This window comes from Coptis chinensis, chromosome 2 (assembly GCF_015680905.1).
Source record: "Coptis chinensis isolate HL-2020 chromosome 2, ASM1568090v1, whole genome shotgun sequence".
Lineage (NCBI taxonomy): Eukaryota > Viridiplantae > Streptophyta > Magnoliopsida > Ranunculales > Ranunculaceae > Coptis > Coptis chinensis.
In genome coordinates, this window is record NC_141457.1 from 70,358,310 (window position 1) to 70,381,147 (window position 22,838).

General features: G+C 38.9%; 1 long non-coding RNA gene across 1 annotated transcript; it reads left to right on the plus strand.

Annotated features, from left to right (window-relative positions):
- The first annotated feature begins 7,769 nt into the window (after positions 1–7,769).
- LOC147517499 (uncharacterized) lies at positions 7,770–18,822 on the plus strand. The gene is made up of 2 exons (XR_015213889.1): positions 7,770–7,869; positions 18,566–18,822. It is a non-coding gene; the product is annotated as an uncharacterized LOC147517499 (long non-coding RNA).
- Positions 18,823–22,838: the final 4,016 nt, after the last annotated feature.

Genomic DNA, 22,838 nt, shown 5'->3' on the forward strand with positions numbered 1-22,838 from the left:
CGATTCTATACTACACAATCAAGTTTTCATCAAGGCTTCATCAAACCCCTCTAATGGAGGTTTAGCCTTGATTCATCAAACTATCATTTTCATATCAAATTGAATAAGACATAACATAAAGATTCTAACTTTATTAATATATATATATATATATATATAAATTCTAATCAATAATTCAAAACTAAATTAAACAATTAAGAAATGAATAACAACTAATAACTGAATTTAGATCTAAGTAATTCAATAAGTCAAAACCGAAATTATCAAGACTAACTATTTTATTTAATCCAATGAATAATAACAATCATTCAACAATCTAAATTAAAACAAGGAATGAAAACATATTAATAAACTAATTAAAATTCTCAAAATTAGATCTAGAACTAAGGTTTAATGGCTACCTTCTAACCTAAGCTAATTGATACTTAAGAGCTACGTCTTGTGTGTGGAAATAGAGGAGACCAGATCCACATTTTCGTGCATGGGCTGAGGGTCCATGTTTTGGGCCGGAAAATCGAGCCCAAAGCCCAATTTCTTCAGTCCACAAGCCCCTTTCCAGCTGGCTTTGACTTCAATAGACTTTTTGTCCACTTTTGCTCTTCTTATTGGGTCAAGGTTTGGACCATTGGAAAGCTCTTTCCGAGCCGGTCGTTTTGACATAAGGTACGCCCAATTCCAAGGCTTGCGTCCAAAGATACGATCTTCGGAAGTTCTGCTGACTTTTGTGTGTTGTTTCTGCCCGTCTTAGCCTTTAATCCCAGAACTTCTTAGCAACCAACCATTTGCTCCTTTATATTGCCAAAGTGGCACATTTCTGCACATAATTGACTTCAATGCCTGAAATACATAAAAGCACGTAATTAGCATTAACTCTTATTTATTACTCGCATAATTGGTCTAAAAGTATTATTGTTAAGGGGTTAAAACTACGTTTTGGGCTCTTATCAAACCACTCCCAAACAGCATTTTGCTTGTCCTCAAGGCAAATATGAGAAATTAGCATAAGTGACTAAAAATGGAGTTCTAACTAATCTCGTTTCGCTGAGTGCGATTGCATTGACCATATGCAACAAGGCCTTAAACCACTAGGAATTCCCTAGTGGACGAGTTATAGCCTCGTGAGAGTTTTCCAGTGAAGGTACTCACAAACTTCATCTATACTATAACGACTCAAAAATAAAACTATTGTTTCCTTATCTATGTCTCAATTATCTATATATCTCACTAGCAATGAATACAGAATAATCAAGTCGAAACCTAAGCTAATATATGCATAATAATCAATCATCTACGAATAAACATATATACAATGAGTAATACTATGAGATGAACTAGCAGGTCCGTTTCTGAAAACTTAGAATAGCGTCCTTAAGTAGGTCCTCACATAAATGTCAAGACAAACCACTCTGATTTTTCCGCTCAAGTTTCGCTACTCCAGTGTGCAGTGGGCACACTTTACCTTACAATCTCAATGACACACAAGGAATCCGGAGTCGATCAAACACATCTGTCACTTACTATCACACTAACCTATTTCTAATTAAGCTAGAGGTCTTTATTAGGTGTTGCGGGGATTAGGAGATGGTTTAAGAATGAAGGAAATGGATATTCAAAGAGGACAAGTCTGAGATAATAGAGTCTTCATTTTATGTAACTAGAAAAAATATTATTCTTTACTTTTACTTCTACACTTTGTTTCCATCCTTAGCCATATTTTTTTTTCTTTTTCTTTGGCTTTTGACTCCTTGATTCTATTTTTGGAGTTCTAACTCTTTATTTCCTTTTATTTTTTTTATTTTTTTTATTTGGATGGAAACTTACTTTTTTCTTAGGCGTTTACTAACTTAATTCTTGATTTCAAAGGTTCTTCTCTTTTCTATTCTTCATCTCTATTCTCAGACTTATTCAAAGAATTGGGTAGGTTGATTTTTTATTTTGTTTTGTTTTGTAACAGGGTAAAGGATTTGTGGTTTGTGAAAGGCTCAAGAAAGACTCAGAGGGGCGACTAGCGGAAAATAATTCATAGATTTGAATTTCTTGCTATATCGATCCAAAGAGGGCCTAAATTCTCGCTTAGGATATGGTATAGTAATCAAGCAAGTGGACGTGTGATTTCTCTATCCGGATTTTACTTCTCCCTTGTGTCATTTCTCAAATGTTCACTCATATAAAGCTTTAGGCTATATTCTCACAGGATTTGTAGAATAAGTACTCTAGCCTAGATTTCAGAAACTTACTGCCAACAATCATAGATACTCATGTAACATATTTATAGATAGATGCAAGGATTATTACCTACATATTATCCTAAGTTTCTAAAAACTATTCTAATGCAAAAGCTACGTGAGACTTCTAGATTATTGAGAGCATAGAGAAAAAAAACAATACCAATATTCCTAAGTGTATAGCATACTTTTATATATATATATATATATATATATATATATATATATATATATATATATATAAAATTTGAATTTTTTACCTAGAAAACAAGTGCATATTATACATATCTATATCCTAACAGATGCCTTAATTACACGTGTTTCTATGCCCCCCCCCCCCAAACAAGAAGCATGTTTTGTCCTCAAAGTATTTAAATAACTAGGGTAGAGAAATACCATTGAAACGCGTGAAATTCTGGAGCATCTGCAAAATAAGGTTAAACATACTAATATAGAAAAAGAAAAACTGACGCAACTCTATAAGAGCTCCACCCATTATGGGGTTAATGAGAAATAAATTGCTTGGGACATAAGCAGACACTAACTGAAATAAAAACTAACCTTAACTCCCATTTAAGTATTTTACTCCTCATCCTTACTAAAGAAATGAGGTTCCTTCGCATCCTGCCACGACATGGTAATTTGCTAAGCCTCACGCCACTTATCGTCTACTATAGCTAACCTGTCAAGCGCCACTTGGTCGGATGGGGTGTAAGGTCCAACCTAATGAGGTTGTATCCTCCCCCCTTGCCAAGTCATTGCACGGAACGATCGAATAATACAATTGGTGGGTCTCACAATGTCGACCCCAACCCAATCCGTGAAATGGGCACAAAAAATAGGGAAGAAATATAGAATTATACGGCAAATTAAAACAGGCATAAGAAGGTACTCATGCCTCTTGTTATGGGCTCGGGCTAAACTAGACATTAGGGTCTGGGGAATATCATAGAGTGGACGTCCCCCAGCTAAAGCAAGGAAAATATCACAAGTTTCGTCATTCGCAGAAGAATAACGCCGTTCACCTCTAATGTTTAGCATAATCCAAAACATAATAGTGCCCACGTTCATAGATAGGCTACCAAGGGCGACGTTATAATCCCCTTGGTCTTCTATCCTAAAGATTCCCGCCCCGTAATGCTCATGCAAATCATCATAGTTATACATGTACATATTATCTACCAAATAGGCTCATGAGTCTTGTATTTCGGCTGGCATAGCAAGTCCAAGCACAAAGGCTATCAAGAACCTGGAAATTTCCATTGGTTCATCCCCGATGGTGATGGAGAACACTTGTTCTCCATCTGGTCTATCAAAGAACTTACAATTATCATAAAAATAAGATGTAAGTGTGGGAGAATAAAGTTCATCAGGACTTACCAATAGTGGCTCCCGTCCTGCTAGAATGATCACTTCGCGAAACCACGCACCATAGGTGTCACTTTGGAACAAGTCTTCAAAAGACTGTTCCGGTATGATACGAGGGAATGTCATCCCCAATAAACTCACTGGAATAGCTGCGAAGGATCCTAGAACAACCCACAAAAATTGGAATTTTTCTTGCCCACGGGGTTTTGGGAGCGGGGTGCGCTCCACCTATGCCTGGATAGGGCGCGGGGTGCGCCTTGGTGATTTTTTAGTTCCAGGCACTTGGGCGCAAGGCGCACTCACTTTATACCTGGGATGGGCGCGGGTCGCGCTCAGGATGAAAACTGGAATTCCTGTGTTGTGGGCGCAGGTTGCGCTCAGATCAGGGATTGGTAGGGCGCGGACCCTGATGAAATTTTGTCAGAGTGCCTAGGGCGCAGGTCAGCTCCATCGGGAAGCACAGGCGCCGAAGCCATCGATAGTGCTAAAATGGATAAGAAGATGGGAATCGTGGGAGTGAAAGGTGAGAGATGAAAGTGAGGTGTAGTGTGGGTTGTGAGTGTAGAATAAATAAAGTTTTTATAAGTTTTAAGTTGCTAAAACGAATCGGGAAATTACCAAAAAGTATTAAGACAATTCCCGAAAACAAAAAATTTCCAAAACCGAAATTGGAAACAACCCATATTCTCTATTCCGAAACAAACCTAATATCATTTAGGTTGAATTTAGGATAGAAACTGCCTAATTCATCGAGATTTCATCCTATCACAATATCTATTCATAGTGATGCCCATAGGCAATATTCTCAACCCTCACTCCAACACAAATTCTAAACCGAAGGATCATATCAAAAATCATGCTAGAATACATAATGCCACCCCCAAACAATTCGGGAAGGTGGGATTAATGATAAAAACATTGCACAATTTAAAAAGAACCATATTATATTAAAACGGAAATTCAAACAACATTTAACAACCAAATTCAAAATTAAATATGGAATTCATAAATTAACATCCGAAGTAAAATAAAAAACAAATACAAAACAACATCAACTCATAATATTCCTAAACCACTCGCTGCTAGTAGTGGAAGGGACATGGGAAGGTGATGTCTCCTGAGCTCCTAATGGGCCAGAGCCATCCGTCCTGCGGTGACGACACTCGTGCCTCACAGATTGCTCCTCAGAAGAAGCACCCCCCTGGGGTGGAAAGTGTGCAAGCATATCATCTCGAAATTTGCGCTAAGCTTCCATCTCGGCCCTCGTCTGCTCATCCTCGCGCTGGGCACGAGTCTCGAAGTTATGATGCATGGTAGCCTACCGAGTTCGGAGGTCTTCACAAATAGTATTGAGAGAACGCATGCCATGATGAATCACAGCCATGCGTTCTGCATCCGACCTACACCTCTCCAAGGCATCGGCATCAAAACATGTCGTGTCCTCCTCATCCTCCGAGTCATCCTCTTCGACTACCCTCTCTTCAGGCAACCTCCAAGCTCGTTGGATACACTCCATATAAATATAGGGATTTCGGTGCTCTTTCAAGCAAATCCTATCAGAAGTCGGAGTCGCTCTCAAGGTCATCATGATCTTGGTTATCAAAACAGGGAGATGTGCAATACTCTTCCCAACTCCCCTAATCATGTTACCCAAAAACTCCAAAATACAAAACTCGTACTTCTACTCTTGGAGTATCCATAGAATGTGAAGGCAGTTCAGACCGATGTCACTGACTTTCTCCTTCCCTATGATATTCCTACCAATCCACTGAGCTACAGCCAGCTAGTTGGTTCTGAGAGACGACTGGCGAACACAATGCAAGCTCGCATTGTAGTTTCCTTCCGAAACAGTCACATTCATCAAAGGTTCGACCCCAGTAAATTGGGAATCCTGTAGTGTGACATCGAGATGGCGTCTAAGCGAAATGCCTAAAATCTCAGCTAACAACCCAGTAGAGACTTCCCTCCTCCTCCTAGCCACCTTAACAAAAATCCTATTTCCATCTAACTCCCTCATCCTATAAAACTGTCGGACCAAATCTTCATGGTAAAAATCGTTTGTCGAGTACCACAAACCACTCTAATCTCTCCTAACGATATCGTCACCGTAAAACGGCGTGAAGTGGTCGGCAGTAAATGCATGCTCCGGCAAAATCCGATGTCTTTGAGCCATTTTAAGATTTGGGACGAGTTGGGGATTTAAATTGAATGTGGAGATGGTGTTTAAGACAACCTCACTAACCAAACAGTGGTGGTGGCGCGGCAGTTCAAATTCCTTAATTTTTTTTTGTTTTTTCTAATGTTTTGGTGGTGGGAATTTGTGGGGATGGTGGTGGGTGTAGTTTGGAGGAGATTTGGGGCGGATTTAATTGATTGGTGTGGGTGTAATTAGGTTTTTTTTTTTTTTTTTTTAGGTTAGGTTTTAAAGCTTACAACTTTGTTAATGGCGGTTTTGAGGAGGAACGGGACTGTTGTGTTGAGGATGGAGACGCACGTGCGTTGCACGTGTGCACGAGATTGGGCCCAAGCCCAATTTGATTTTTCGAATTTTTCAATTTTTCGCACAACTTCAAACTAAATTTGCCGCTTTGTTACCGGTCCGATTTTTGCGAATGAGCTATGAAAATGATCAGGAGAGAATTTCCAATCCAATGATCCATAAAACACTCTATTCCGACCATGGATGACATATAAGAAGATGGAAAATGCCTCGAAGTATGTGCATAATGTAAGTTATGCGAACGAATGAACTCTAATTTCATAGATAAAGTCAACCTAAATCGAAATACAATTAAACGGCCTAAGAAACACAAATGAAAAGTTGAACAATCCAGTACAGAAACGAACACCCCACCCCCAAACAAATTTTTGTCAACGAAGTTTAGAAAATTTGTTTTAAAAGTGGGTCTTTTAAAGTTAGATTCCCGAGACTTCCTAAATTACTATTTTTATGATTTTAACAATTTTTATTGTTTATGAATAAGGTTTAATATAAGAAAAACAATAAAGCAATAAATGTATAATTCACACCATAGAAGAACATGACTCAAAATCCGAGAAAACATGCAAGAGTGGAAAATATGAATTATGTTTAACGTGGACTTAGGATCCGGTACTTACAGCCACACACTCCATAAGGAGGGCCCGGTTACCTGAATGGTGCACTTACCAATATATGGAAATGAAAGGAAGTACACCAATGAAAAAGGTCAGTTCTCATAGACAGGGTCCTGTAAAAGGACTTTCTCTACATCAGGGAACAATAGCTCGTGAAAATGTTTCAACCGTTGGCCATTGACTTGAAAGGTATTGTTGTCCTTGGGATTTACCAAGGTGATTACCCCATGAGGGGTGACTTCAGTAACCAGAAAAGGACCAGACCAACAGATTTTTAATTTCCCTGGAAAAATATGTAGACGGGAGTTGTAAAGCAAGACTTTTTGACCTACCACAAACTCTTTGCGCAAGATTTGCTTATCATGAACACGTTTCATGTTAGCTTTATAATCCTTCGCGAGATCATAAGAATCGCTAAGGATTTCTTCAAGCTCATTCAATTGTAACTTATGCTTGACACCCACCTCATCGACATTGAAGTTAAGGCTTTTTATAGCCCACATAGCACGGTGCTCCAATTCAATGGGCAAATGACAAAGTTTCCCAAATACAAGTCTAAAGGGAGACATACCTATAGGAGTTTTGAAAGCCGTCCTATATGCCCATAAGGCATCAGATAGACGCTTTGACCAGTCCTTCCTATCAGGATTTACAGTTGTTTCTAATATCTTTTTGATTTCCCTATTAGAAACTTCTACTTGTCCACTAGTTTGTGGATGATACGGAGTTGCTACTTTATGTGTAACTCCATACTTTTTCACTAGAGATGCAACAACTCTGTTGCAAAAATGTGTTCCACCATCACTAATGATGGATTTGGGAATGCCAAATCGACAGAAAATATATTCTTTAACAAAAAACACAACTGTCTTATTGTAACGCCCGTATTTTTTAATACGTATTTTTATAATTATTAATTAATTAAATTATTTATTTAAAAATTCGTTGGATTGGACTCGGGACATGTGGGCCTGGTTTTGGGCCCGAGTCTGTGTTGGGCTTGGGTTTCGGACCCAAGTATATAAACACATTGTTCTGGAAAATAGGGTTCAGAGAATAATAAAATATTAAAAATGGAGGCAGAGATGAAAGCTGGATTTCTGGAGGGTGGAGCGCGACGGCTCCGACTCGGAGAAATTCGTAGGAGCTGTTCATACAGGTGAGTAGCTTGATAACTGATAAAAATGATTAGTCTACCTACGAAATGAGTGATGAATTCACAACGTAAGTAAACTAACAACTAACTTTTACTGTCTCAATTATCAAATCTTCTACTCTCAATCAATAATACGATATAGTGGAGTAGATTGATTCGTTCCACTCTTAGTCCTTCCGTATGCTTGTTTTCTAGTCTCAATACTCTACTTAAAGTCAATGAGAGCTTTACGAAGGGGCAACTAAACTATGGTGCAACTACCCACAAGATGCACTAGTCGGTTATCAGAATACTAAGGGAATGCTACGTTGATTCGATGATAAGGAGTTAGAGGGGGATTGATTCCACCTTAACTCAACTTAATCCACGAGTCGTCGTAATCCGAATTGAACTGCTACACAGAACAATCGGTTCTTCCTAATCCATAATTACACATGGCATTTCTACCAATTTATAACTAGCATGTGAACAATTAAACCCATTCTCATGGTGAACTAATTATTTCTGGCGTGGAATAGAAATTACGACGACTCTACGTTAAACGGAATCAAGCTTTCATCAAGGCTTCTCAACCCCCTCTAATGGAGGTTTAGCCTTGAATCATTCATAATCATTTCCATTTAAATTTAAACTAAACATAATATAAAGCATTGAAATTTACTTAATTAAACAATAATGGAATCTAATTAATAACTAAGAATTGAATGGTAACAAGAATTGAATTTAGATCTAATAAATTGTAAATGACAAAAACGAAATTGATAAAGGACACTACTTTATTGATTTAATCAAATGAAGAACAAGATCCAAAGGTTTAATCTAATAAAGGATTTGAAACTAATTCAATAAAACAATTAAATCTAGATCTAGAAGCTATTTTAATGGCTACTTTCTATTCTAAGCTATCTACCTAACCTAACTGCCATTGACTGCTCTGACTTTGACTCCGACTCCCTTAACACTGAGTTAAGCTTTTGTTCTTATACATTCAGATCCAAAAATCGTGCATGGGCTTGGAGCCATGTTTTGGGCCAGAGAATCAGGCCCAAAACCCAATTCTTTCAGTCCAAAAAGGCCTCTTCAGCTGCAGTTGGCTTCCACAGACTTTTCGTCCACTTCTGCTCCTCTGATTGGGTCAAGGCTTGGACCATTGCAAAGCTCTTTCCGAGCCGGTCGTTTTGACATAAGGTAGGCCTCATTCCGAGGTCTGAGTCCAAAGATATGGCATTCGGAAGTTCTGGCGACTTTTGCTCCTTTATCTCGCTAAAAGTGGTACATTTTCGCACATAATGGACTTTGAAGCTGAAATGCATAAAAAAACGCGTAATCAGTATTAACTCTTACTTATTATTCACATAATTGGTCTAACAAGTATGATTATTAAGGGGGTTAAAACTACAGTTTTGGGCTCTTATCAAACCACCCCAAACAAACATTTTGCTTGTCCCAAGCAAAGATGAGAAATTAGAATAAGTGACCAAAAATGGAGTTCTAACTACTCTCGTTTATTTGAGAGTGCGATTGCATTGACCATATGCAACAAGGCCTTAAACCACTAGGAATTCCCTAGTGGGACGAGTTATAGCCTCGTGAGAGTTTTCCAGTGAAGGTACTCACAAACTTCATCTATACTACAACGACTAAGAAAATAAAACTATTGTTTCCTTATTCATGCTCAACTATCTATACATCTCTCTAGCAATTACATAAGAATAACCGGTCAAAACCCTAAGTTAATATATGCATAATAATCAATCATCTACAATAAACATATATACAATGAGTAGTACTATCAAATGTTTAGCGGGTTTGTTTTCGAGAACTTCGGAATAAGCGCCCTTAAGTAGGTTCTCACAATAATAGTCAAGAAACAACACTCACGATTTTTCCACTCAAGTTTAAGCTACTCCGATTACAAAGTGGGCACACTTTACCTTACAATCTCAATGACAACAAGGAAGCCGGGGTCGATCAAACACATCTGCCACTTACTATCACACTAACCTATTCCTAATTGAGCTAGAGGTCTTTATTAGGTGTTACGGGGATTAGGAGATGGTTTAAGAAGGAAGGAAATGGATATTCTAAGGACAAGTCTGAGATAATAGAGTCTTTATATTATGTAACTAGAGAAAACCTTGTTATTTACTTTTGCTTCTACAATTTGTTTCCATCCTTAGCCTTTTTTTTTTTTTTTTCTTTTTCTTTGGCTTTTGACTCCCTTTTATTCTATTTTTGGAGTTTTTATTTTATTTCTTTTTTTTTTTTTTTTTTTCTTTTCCTTGGATGGAAACTTTTTTTTTTTTGAAGCAACTAACTAATTTTTGTTTTACACGGGTTTTCTCTTCTTCTTTCTTCACTCATTTTATTCTCAGACTTATCTTCATTGGGTAGGTTGATTTATTATATATATATATATATATATATATATATATATATATATATATATATATATATATATATATATTATTTATTTTGTTTTTGTTTTTGTAATGAGGGTAAAGGAATTGTGGTTTATGGAAGGGCTAATGAAAGGCTCAGAGTGGCGACTAGCGGAAAATAATTCATAGGTTTGAATTTCTGGCTATATCGATCCAAAGAGCGGCCTAAATTCTCACTTAGGATATGGTTTAGTGATCAAGCAAGTGGACGTGTGATTTCTCTATCCGGATTTTACTTCTCCCTTGTGTCATTTCTCAAATGTTTATTTCATATAAGGCTTTTAGGCTATATTCTCACAGGATTTGTAGAATAAAGTACTCTAGCCTAGATTTGAGAAAACTTCATTGCTAACAATCATAGATACTCATGTAATATATTTATAGATAGATGCAAAGATTATTACCTACGTATTAACCTAAGTTTCTAACAATTATTCTGATGCAAAAGCTATGTGAGACTTCTAGATTGTTAAGAGCATGGAGAAAGAAACAATACCAATATTCCTAAGTGTATAGCATGACTTATTTATTTATATTTTTAAATTTTTGAAATTTTAACTAGAAAACGAATGCATATTATATATTTATATCCTAGCAGATGTCTTAATTACACGTGTTTCTATGCCCCCCCCCCAAACAAAAAGCATGCTTTGTTCTCAAAGCATTGTAAATAAAGAGGGTAGGAAAAATACCATGAAGAAGCGTGAAATTGAAACATCCGCAAAACAAGGTTAGAACGCATACTAATATAGGAAATAAAACCGACTTAACTCTATAAGAGTTCCACCCATTATGGGGTTAACATAATTAAATTGCTTGGGACATAAGCGGACACTCAAGAACTAAAACTTACCTCCACTCGTTGTTGTTATTCGTCATCCTCTACTTCTATAAAGAAGTGAGGTTCCTTCAAGGCCCCTGCCATGCTATGATAATTTGCCGGGCTTCACGCCATTTATCATCTATGGTTGCTAACCTATTAAGTGCCACTTTGGTCGATGGGGTGTAGGGTGCAACTGGTGAGGTTGTATCCGCCACCCATGCCAAGTCATTGCACTAAAAGATCGAATAATACTATTGGTGGGTCGCGACCGTGTCTACCTTAATCCAATCCGTGAAGCGTGTACAAAAAGCGGGGAAAGAAACATAGCATAATACGTGAAATTAGAACGGGCATAAGAAGGTACTTATGCCTCATGGTATGGGCTCGTGCTAAACTAGACATCAAAGTCCGGGAAGGTCATAGAACCGGGCGCCCATTGGCTAAAGCAAGGAAAACGCTGCAAGTGGCGTCATTCACGTAAGAAAAACGCCATTCCCTAAAATGTTTAGCATAATCCAAAACATAACAGGTTCCTATGTTCATGGACCGGGCTACCAAGGGCAACGTTATAGTCCCTTGGTCCTCAATACGGAAAATGCACGCCCCATAAGCCTCGTGCAAAGACTCATAAGTATAGACATGCATATTATCGACCCAATAGCACCATGGGTCTTGTATCTCAGCGGGCATAGCAAGTCCAAGAACAAATGCTAGCAAGAACCTGGTAATTTCCATTGGTTCATCGTCAATGGTGATGGAGAACACTTGTTCTCCATCCGGTCTCTCAAAGAAAATGCAGTTATTATAAAAATAAGATGCAAGTCTTTGGAGAATAAAGTTCACCGGTCTTACCATAAGAGGTTCCTACCAACGTATGTGATCACCACGAAACCAAGCAACCGTAAGTAGTGCTTTGGAACAAATCTTCGAAAGACTGTTCCGGTATTATTATGGGAGATGTCATCTCAAAACTACGTTCTGGAATAGTTGCAAAACGACCGGGCACAACGCGCGAAAAACTGGAATTTTTCTGGTCCAGAGAAGTCGGTATGCGCTGGCGCCAAATAAAAGCGCTGGCGTCTTTGTATTTTAGAATTCCGTAACTTTAGCTGGTCGAATTGACTTGACTTGGCTTGGGCCTCGAAAGCAAATTTTTTCGACGAAGTGTAGGCGCTGAGCTCAACTAGAAGCGGCCCTCGAGGTGCGATTTTGTGAAAATGGAGACGAAACGTGGGAATCGCGGGTGTGAAGGGTGAGTGATGGGGTTTAGGTGTAGTGTGAGTTGTGAGGGTAGATTGTATCAAGTTTATATAGGTTTAAAGTTGCTAGAATGGATCGGAAAGTTGCCAAAACTAATTACGGCAGTTTCCGGAAATCCTAAAATTTCCAAACTCGAAAACGGAAACAACTCATATCTTGGATTCTGATTCAAACCCAGTATCTCTTATTTGGATTTTATGATTGAATGTACCTATTTAATCTAGATTTCATCCTACAATGATTCTCAATCATAGATAGGCCTAAACTCCATATTTTCACCTTACTCCATGATGAAATTCTAACACTAGGGTTTTATAAAAATACGACTTGAAATGATAAAACCACCCCCAAACAAGTTGGGAAGGTGGGATCAATATGAAACAAGCACACATCTTTGGAAATAACCCTTATATTATAATTTTCATTCGGAGGTCCTTTCACTTACAAAATTCAAATTACGAGAATAAAAAATTACATTACAATAAAAACAACAAAAATAAAATAAAACAACAACTTATAAAACAAAATAACTACGACTATCACTCCTCATCCTCTCTAAACACCTCGCCCAATTGGTGGGTGAGGAAGAACCTGATCTCTAGTGGTGGCTCACGGGCTCCGAAGGTCCGAAGCGAGTCGTCCTTCGTCGCCGACGACGCTCATGTCTCGTAGTCGTGTCCTCGAGGAGGCGATCAGATGAGGTGGGAAGCGTCTAGCATATCCACTCTAAACCGGGCGCTGGGCTTCCATCTCAGCCCTGCCGCTGCTCCCCATCTTTCATCCTCCTCCGGGTGCGGATCTCGAAGTTGTGATGAATAGTAGATGTCGAGTCCGGAGGTCTGTGCAGATAGTGTTTAGTGAACGCATGCCCCTATGAAGCATAGCCATGCGTTCTGCATCAGACCAACACCTATGGAAGGCATCTGCATCAAAGTAGGTCACGTCCTCCTCATCCTCGGAGGCATCCTCATCCTCCTCCTCTTCATTCCCAGCCCCACCATCCTCTTCTTCTTCCTCTCTATCCTCCGCCCTCCTCCAAACTTGTTGGACACACTCCCTATAGATACGCGTGTTCCGGTGTAGGGTAATGTAAATCCTCTCAGACGCTGGAGCTGCTTTCATCTTCAGCATGATCTTGGTGATTAACACAGGAAGAGGTGCCAAAGACCTTCCAACCCCCTAATCATGCTTTCGGCAAAAACTCCGGGATACGAAATCGTATACGCTCACGGAGTATCCATAGGGCGATGGAGGCAGGTCGGACCGATGTCGCCGACCTTGTCCTTCCCCTAGGACATTCCGACCCAATCCATCGGGTCAGTAGCCAAATTTGGTTGGTCCGAGGGATGCCTGGCGAACACAATGGGAGTTTGTATTGTAGCTCCCATTGATGGCGATAACGCCCATCAATGGCCCCACCCCGTCAAACCGGGGCTCTGTAAAGGTGGCCTCCGGATGGATTCTAGGCGGAATGCCTAGAATCTCGACCAACAACCCGATGAGTCAACTCCCTTCTCTTCTTCCTTACCATCACAAAATCCTACTCCCCTCCAACTCCCGGTGTTGTAGTAGAAACGTCGGACCAAGTCTTCGTGGTAGAAGGCTTCGGTCGAAAGTACCGAAGACTATTCAGTCTCTACTAGCCATTTCGTCACCGTGAAAGCGGGCGAAATGGTCTGCGATGAAAACTTGCTCCGGTATAATTCGGCGTTGAGCCATCTAGTGTTTGGAATGGAGTGAGGGTTTAAATATGATGTGGTGGTGGTGGTTTGGCAGCGGCGCCATTTGATAACTGATAAAAATGATTAGTCTACCTACGAAATGAGTGATGAATTCACAACGTAAGTAAACTAACAACTAACTTTTACTGTCTCAATTATCAAATCTTCTACTCTCAATCAATAATACGATATAGTGGAGTAGATTGATTCGTTCCACTCTTAGTCCTTCCGTATGCTTGTTTTCTAGTCTCAATACTCTACTTAAAGTCAATGAGAGCTTTACGAAGGGGCAACTAAACTATGGTGCAACTACCCACAAGATGCACTAGTCGGTTATCAGAATACTAAGGGAATGCTACGTTGATTCGATGATAAGGAGTTAGAGGGGGATTGATTCCACCTTAACTCAACTTAATCCACTAGCGACGAAGTCGTAAGTAATCAATTGAAGCGCTACACGGAACAATCGGTTCTTCCTAATCCCTAATTACACATGGCATTTCTACCAATTTATAACTAGCATGTGAACAATTAAACCCATTCTCATGGTGAACTAATTATTCGGCGTGGAATAGAAATTATGGCGACTCTACGTTAAACGGAATCAAGCTTTCATCAAGGCTTCTCACCCCCTCTAATGGAGGTTTAGCCTTGAATCATTTCATAATCATTTCCATTTAAATTTAAACTAAACATAATATAAAGCATTGAAATTTACTTAATTAAACAATAATGGAATCTAATTAATAACTAAGAATTGAATGGTAATAAGAATTGAATTTAGATCTAATAAATTGTAAATGACAAAAACGAAATTGATAAAGGACACTACTTTATTGATTTAATCAAATGAAGAACAAGATCCAAAGGTTTAATCTAATAAAGGATTTGAAACTAATTCAATAAAACAATTAAATCTAGATCTAGAAGCTATTTTAATGGCTACTTTCTATTCTAAGCTATCTACCTAACCTAACTGCCATTGACTGCTCTGACTTTGACTCCGACTCCCTTAACACTGAGTTAAGCTTTTGTTCTTATACATTCAGATCCAAAAATCGTGCATGGGCTTGGAGCCATGTTTTGGGCCAGAGAATCAGGCCCAAAACCCAATTTTTTCAGTCCAAAAAGGCCTCTTCAGCTGCAGTTGGCTTCCACAGACTTTTCGTCTACTTCTGCTCCTCTGATTGGGTCAAGGCTTGGACCATTGCAAAGCTCTTTCCGAGCCGGTCGTTTTGACATAAGGTAGGCCTCATTCAGTGGTCTGAGTCCAAAGATATGGCATTCGGAGGAAGTTCTGGCGACTTTTGCTCCTTTATCTCGCTAAAAGTGGCACATTTCTGCACATAATGGACTTTGAAGCCTGAAATGCATAAAAACGCGTAATCAGTATTAACTCTTACTTATTATTCACATAATTGGTCTAACAGTATGATTATTAAGGGGTTAAAACTACAGTTTTGGGCTCTTATCATAGCTATTTTGCTATTTCACCGGAATACAGAAACCGTTTTATTGTCCTATGTTTTCACTAATTTTACTGTTCATTACTCGGCGTCCTGTAGCATTGTTAAAGCCTGTTGTATTGGACTTCGTGTCTTTGTATTATTTAACTTTCTTAAATTTCGTTGTTGTAATTAAAATGATTAAACTGTTGAAAGCTTTGAATTACTGTAATGGCGTCGCCTACCCGTTTATATTTTGGAACTCTTGTTGGTTGTTAGTCGATTGAATGGGGTTATGGAAGCTGGAAGGAGTGTTAAGGGGTGCTGTTAAAGCTTGGAAAAAGCTTGGAAATGGCGTTAATGGCGTCGCCCAAACCGAGACAGAGTAAACATCCCCATTGTTTGGTTGGAACTTGTGGTTAGGATGGTTAGGATGTTGTTGTGGTGGGTTTGTATTAAGGAGAGGAGTGCTGCGATTGTGGGCTGTCGAGTGAAGGTTGGGGAAGCCATTAATGGCGTTACTGATATACTGGAGTTGAACTTTTGTAGTTTTCATTGGTGGGAATTCGTCGGCTGGGAAGGGATTGGGGGTGATGGCTAGGGTAGTGTGTGTGAGGCCTGAAAATGGTGGCGGTTGGAAGCTTGAAACAAGCTTTAATGGTGGTGCGATTTTAGATCTAGATTTGGATAAGATGGTGGATTTAAGAGTTGGGATTTTCGGCTTTGTTAATGTTGTGGGGGTTTTTCCCCTGAGCATTTTCGGGTATGTTTGGAGGGGTGGTGATTGGAATTTGTGGTGGTCGGTTTTGGTGGTGGTGGAGGAGAATTGAGGAAGAAGATGCACTGTTCATCTCTTGGGCCTGGGACTTGGGCCTTAGGTGATTGTTGGGCCGAAATGTTTAATTGTTTGGTTGGGCCAAAATTCTAAGTTTATGTGGGCCGGATTCTATTTTTAGATGGGGCCAGTTCTAATTTTTAAGTGGCTGGGCCTTAGCTAGTTTAGAGTGTTTTGTTTGGGCCCGATTTAATTAAGATTTGTGGACCAGTTTAATTCAAAGTTTTTGGGCCAGTCCGTAGGACTTAAAATAAATGTAATTGGGTCTTTAAACGTTTAGACTTTCGGGTTTTAAGGTTTGGGCTTGGCCAGTTGGGTCCGAACCATTACCTTAGCCATGAACCATGGCTATGACCCTGAACCTGTCGAACACGGAAACGACAGTTTGACTTTGACCAGGACAGTTTGCCTTTGACCGTGGCATGTTGACTTTGACTGTTGACCGTTGATTTTAACCGTTGACTGTTGACCGTTGACTGTTGACTTTGACTGTTGACCGTTGACTTTGACCGTTGACTTTGAAACGTTGACTTTTCCCGTTTTTCACATATTTGATTATATGGACACATATAGTAATAAAATATTGTCGATATTATATAACTTGGTGGGTCATTATCTAATTTAGATTTGACGTGAGTAGTGTGTAAAGCATATATATATTAGGCTTTGATTGTGGATTGTGGACTGTTTATTTGTGCTACGTTTTATGTGTATATTATATGGACACATATAGTAATAAAATGCTGTGGAAGCTAGTATATATTTGGTTGTCTTTATCTAAGAAAGATTTGACATTGATGTTGTGTATTTTGGCACGTGACGATATTGAGATGTTAGGAGACATTATATTCCTAATACGTTATAATAAAAATGTAGGCGATACGTTGAAGCATTATGACATGATATCATATGTTGGGATATATATATTAATGCAATATCTTGGAGAAATGTATATACACTCCATTATTTTATATGTGAGATGCTAATATAGTATTGGTGAATATTTGCCCACGGGATTGTGGCGTTGTGCAATAATATATTGGCACGTGAAAGAATGAAAGTGACTATGAGATATAATTGAGATATTTCTATATATTGTGGCTTAGTGCAATAAGGCAATTGACCTGCACGTGATATAGTGGAATTATTATGAGTCATTAATGTATGACACCTGAATAAATTACGTAACGAAAATCCTAGAACCTGACTACCACAACTCATGTGATCTGCCCTGTGTGGGCGTATTTGATATATAAGATGTTGTATATATATGAGATGTTGATTGACCCATGTGTTGGGCAATCGTAGCCGAATAGTGGCTTGAGATATAAGATGTTGATATATAAGATGTTGTATATATATGAGATGTTGATTGACCCATGTGTTGGGCAATCGTAGCCGAATAGTGGCTTGAGATATAAGATGTTGATATATAAGATGTTGAGATATAAGATGTTGATATATAAGATGTTGATATATAAGATGTTGATTATTCCGTTCGCAAATATTGGAACGAGACGCGCGATATTTTATGCCGAATAGGGGCATTACTTATATAATGGCTTCCATGTGAGGATTTACGGTGTCGCGGCATCCATTTCGGGGGTGGTTACGCACGGAGTGGTACATTATATAAGGGGAGGCATGTGGATGTACATGTTCGGCGTTGGGTAGCGATTGTGGTAGCCAGGGAAACTAGGTAAGACATAGATACGACGTGAATTTTAGGGACACGCAAAGAAAGCCTGAAATAATCTAATTATGGTAATATGTTTGGTTGGTTATTTGTTTAGTTAGAACCTAAGGCGCCTCGATGGAGGAACTACCTGCCTTATTTATTAGATGTATAGTTTGTTGTGTGGTTAGTGGGAAGTTAAGGCGCCTCAGTGAAGGAACTACCTGCCTTACTTATTGTAGTTAAGAATGTCGTATTAGTTGTTGGAAGTTAAGGCGCCTCAGTGGAGGAACTACCTGCCTTAATTATTGTACTAAAGGTTGTTATGTTAGTCGTTGAAAGTTAAGGCGCCTCGGTGGAGGAACTAACTGCCGTATGGATTGTGTATATATATGTATAATTATAGATTGTACTTTAGGGCTACTCACACCAGCATTGTTTATAATGCTGACCCGATTTGCATGTTTGCTTATCGGGTGTGTTCATTCAATGAACATAGTTGATAAGTTTTGACAGGTTTAGTGTTGAAGAAGGTTGGCTGCTGCTTGTGGTTTGCATTAGTGTTACATCTCCGGATACGTTTTGTTTTTCCCTTGAGGTGATATAGCTTTTCAGTCTAGACAATGTTTTTGTATTCTTATTTGTATATTTTAATTAAAGAGTTATTGAAAAGAGATTTGTAACCTAATCTTAATTGGGAATTTTTGTAATGAAGAGGACTTATGTATAATTGAAATTTTTATTGGGTTTTAATTATCCGCATATTTTAAACTGTTTATGGGTTTTTGGAAGTGGAGAGTGCGTCACACCTCGGAGATCGAAGAGTCGGGGACAAATAATGTTTTTCCGAATTCTGTCGAAATTCGGGGTGTGACACTTATGGTCATTGCTACGGCAAGCCATGGCCTCTATCCATTTAGACACGTAGTCCACGGCGACTAGAATATAAATGAAACCGTGGGAAACTGGAAAGGGGCCCATGAAATCAATGCCCCATACGTCAAAAATTTCTACCGCCATGATTGGATTCAATGGCATCATATTACGCTTCATGATTTGCCCAAGTTGTTGGCAACGAATGCACGTCTTGCAATGTACTTGGGCATCTTTAAAGAGAGTAGGCCAATAAAACCCACATTGAAGAATTTTAGAAGCTGTTTTCATACCACTAAAATGGCCACCACACTTTTTGTCATGGCAGAATGAGAGAACCTCATTATATTCCCATTGGGGAATACAACGACGAATAATCGGATCCGCACAATACTTGAAAAGGTAGGGCTCATCCCAGTAGTATAGCTTAACTCTGGCCAAGAACTTCTTACATTCATTTCTTGACCAATCATAAGGAATAACATCAGACGCTAAATAATTCACAATGTCATCATACCATGGTACAGAAAAAATAGCATACAGATGCTCATCTGGAAAAGAGTCCGGTATGAAGTCAGAATCACTATCATCGTCGTTTGTAAGTCTAGATAAGTGGTCGGCAACTACATTTTTTACCCCTCATTTGTCCTTTATTTCTAATGTGAATTCTTGCAGGAGAAGAATCCATCGGATTAATCTCTGCTTAGCATCCTTCTTTGCGAGAAGGTACCTAAGGGTTGCATGGTCCGTGTAAACTAGAGTCTTAGAACCAACCAAATAAGGACAAAACTTATCTAAAGCATAAACGACAGCTAAGAATTCTTTTTCAGTAGTTGTATAATTCCTATGAGCATCGTTTAGAGTTTTACTAGCATAATAAATAACAGTGGATTTATTATCTAGTTTATGTCCCAAGACAGCACCAACTACATAATCACTAGCATCACACATGAGTTTAAAAGGTTTAGGCCAATCGGGAGGCTGTATAATGGGTGCAGAAGTTAAGGCGGCTTTTAAAGTTTCAAAAGCCTATTTATAGTTAAAATTAAAATCAAAGATGGCCTCTTTTAAAAGCAGATTAGTTAAGGGTCTAACTATTTTCGAAAAATCTTTAATAAAACGCCTATAAAAACCTACATGGCCTAGAAAGGCTCTAATATTATGGACAGTCCGTGGTATAGGTAGAGTCACTATCTTATCTAGTTTGGCCTTATCTACTTCGATGCCATCACTAGATACGATGTGACCTAGTACTATACTTTTTTTCACCATAAAGTGACATTTTTCCCAATTTAAAATGAGACTCTTCTCTTCACATCGTGTTAAAACTTTAGACAGGTTAGACAGGCATTCAGTGAAAGAGTCTCCATAGATAGAAAAATCATCCATGAACACTTCCATGAAACGCTCTACCATGTCACTAAATATATGAAGCATACACCGCTGGAAGGTACCAGGAGCATTACAAAGGCCAAAAGGCATTCGTTTATAGGCATATGTTCCAAAAGGACATGTAAAGGCAGTCTTTTCTTGGTCATCAATATCAATAATAATTTGGAAATAGCCAGAGTAGCCATCCAAAAAATAATAAAAAGCATGAGCAGCTAGACATTCAAGTATCTGATCTATAAAGGGTAAAGGAAAATGATCCTTTCGTGTCATGGCATTTAAACATCTGTAATCAATACAGATCCTCCATTTCATAGGACCATGCGTGGCAACATATTCACCCTTGGCGTTACATACCATGGTAATCCCTGATTTCTTTGGAACTACATGAATGGGACTTACCCATTCGCTATCAGATATTGGGTATATGATACCCACATCGAGTAACCGTAAGACCTCTTCCCTGACCACTTCTTTCATGGCAGGGTTTAAAACGCGCCGAGGTTAGGTGGGAAGTCTTTGCGTTATCCTCTAAATGGATACGATGAGTGCACACATTAGGGTCAATTCCCTTAATGTCGGCTAGGGACCAACCAATCGCAGAACGATGTTCCCTAATCACCCTGATCAACTGTGTCTCTTCCTCCTTAGATAACAGAGAAGATATAATTACCAGATGACTACCATCCGGATCAAGTTGAATATACTTTAACTCAGGAGGAAGAGGTTTAAGCAACGGGGTGAAAGGAATATCGATAAATACTTCTGGAGGGTCCTCATTTTGAGTAATGAATACTTGCTTAGGCAGTAGGTCTTCAAGCTTTGTATATGGAGCAACCGAAGGGTCTACGATTTGTGTAGACTTGAAGATGGTGTTGACTTCCTCTATGTAGGAGTCATCGACAAAATCTGAACTTCCAAAAGAAAGGAATTTATGCATATGGTTTTCTGGAAATGAGTTATTAAAGTAATCTTGAGCTAAGCTCTCGATCATGCTAACCTCTCCATCTATAGACGAATCTGGTAACTATTTCATCATTTTAAAAATATTTACCTCAACCGAAAGATGGCCAAAAGACAAGGACATCGAACCATCGCGGCAGTTTATAAGCGTGTTGGCAGTCACCAAGAAGGGACGCCCTAAGATGATCGGAACAGAGTCGTTAGTGACTTCTGTATCGAGGATAACAAAATCAGCAGGATAGTAGAAATCCTGGACCTTAACAAGCACATTTTTAACCACACCCTTAGGGTACTTAATAGATCGATCCGCTAATTTCAACGTCATTTTAGTAGGTTGCATCTCTTGTAGACCTATTTGTTTGTATAGATAATAGGGGAGTAAGTTAACACTCGCCCCCAGGTCTAGTAAAGCGGTTGTCGTGTGGGAATCTCCTAAGGTGCATTGAACAGTAGGACGACCAGGGTCATTGTACTTAACGATTCCATTGTGTTCTGTTAAAGTTGGAAACTATTCAGTTAAAAAGGCGTCTTTAGGAATATTTGTCTTATGCCTTTTAGTGCACAACTCTTTGAGAAACTTAGCATGGTGAGGTAATTTTTTAATTACGTCCAGAAAAGGTAAGTTTATCGTTAGATTTTTAAAAACTCCATAATCTCGTCGAAGTTTGTATCCTTGTTTAACATAGCAAATTTCTTGGGAAACGGTGGTTTCTCTCTATATTTAGCGTATCTCGTCAAAGTTTGTATCCCTGTTTAACACACCTTTGGGTTACACTTTCTCTTGAGCTAACTGTTGTAAGAAAAGTTGGATGGCATGTAAAATCTGTTGTTGAGATTGCATAAAGGTATCAAAACGATCCGGTTGTGGAGTAGTATTTGCCACTGGTTGTGTGACAGGAACTATGTCACGTTGATTATTAATGGGTGGATTTTGGTAGTTATTATTTACCGGAACAATACCTCTATTAGTATTATAATTATTATAATTACTCTGACCTTGTCGTGGTGGGCCTTGGTTATAATTGTTTGCTGGCCTAACATTTTAATTATTAAACCCTGGAGGTGTTACTTGTTGATTATTTCTCCAACTGAAATTAGGATGTTGTCTCCAAGGGGAGTTAGGAATAGGAAAACTATTAATCAAGCAAACATTATCTTGTTGTGACTATTGTTGTTCATAGGCGAACGGACAATAGGAGTCGGGATGCTCTGGACTCAAACAGAAATTACATGGATTGGAGTTAACATTCATGATGGGGATCGGCGTTTGTTGAACAGAAATAGCCTCTACCTTTTTAGTTAGAGATTCGATTAAATTTTTAAGTTCCGGATCGGATTTCATCTCAAACATACCGGCGGCTTTAACTGTTGTAGAAGAACTAGCGGAACTGGAGAAATCGTCACTACCCTCCCCCCCAGTTATTATTACGCTTAGTTTAATCTTCTAAAAATTTATAAGTCTCTTAGGCTCCCTTACTTAGGAAACTACCCTCATTCATTATGTCAAGCACCTCCTTGCGGTGGTGTAACAATCCCTTGAAAAAGGC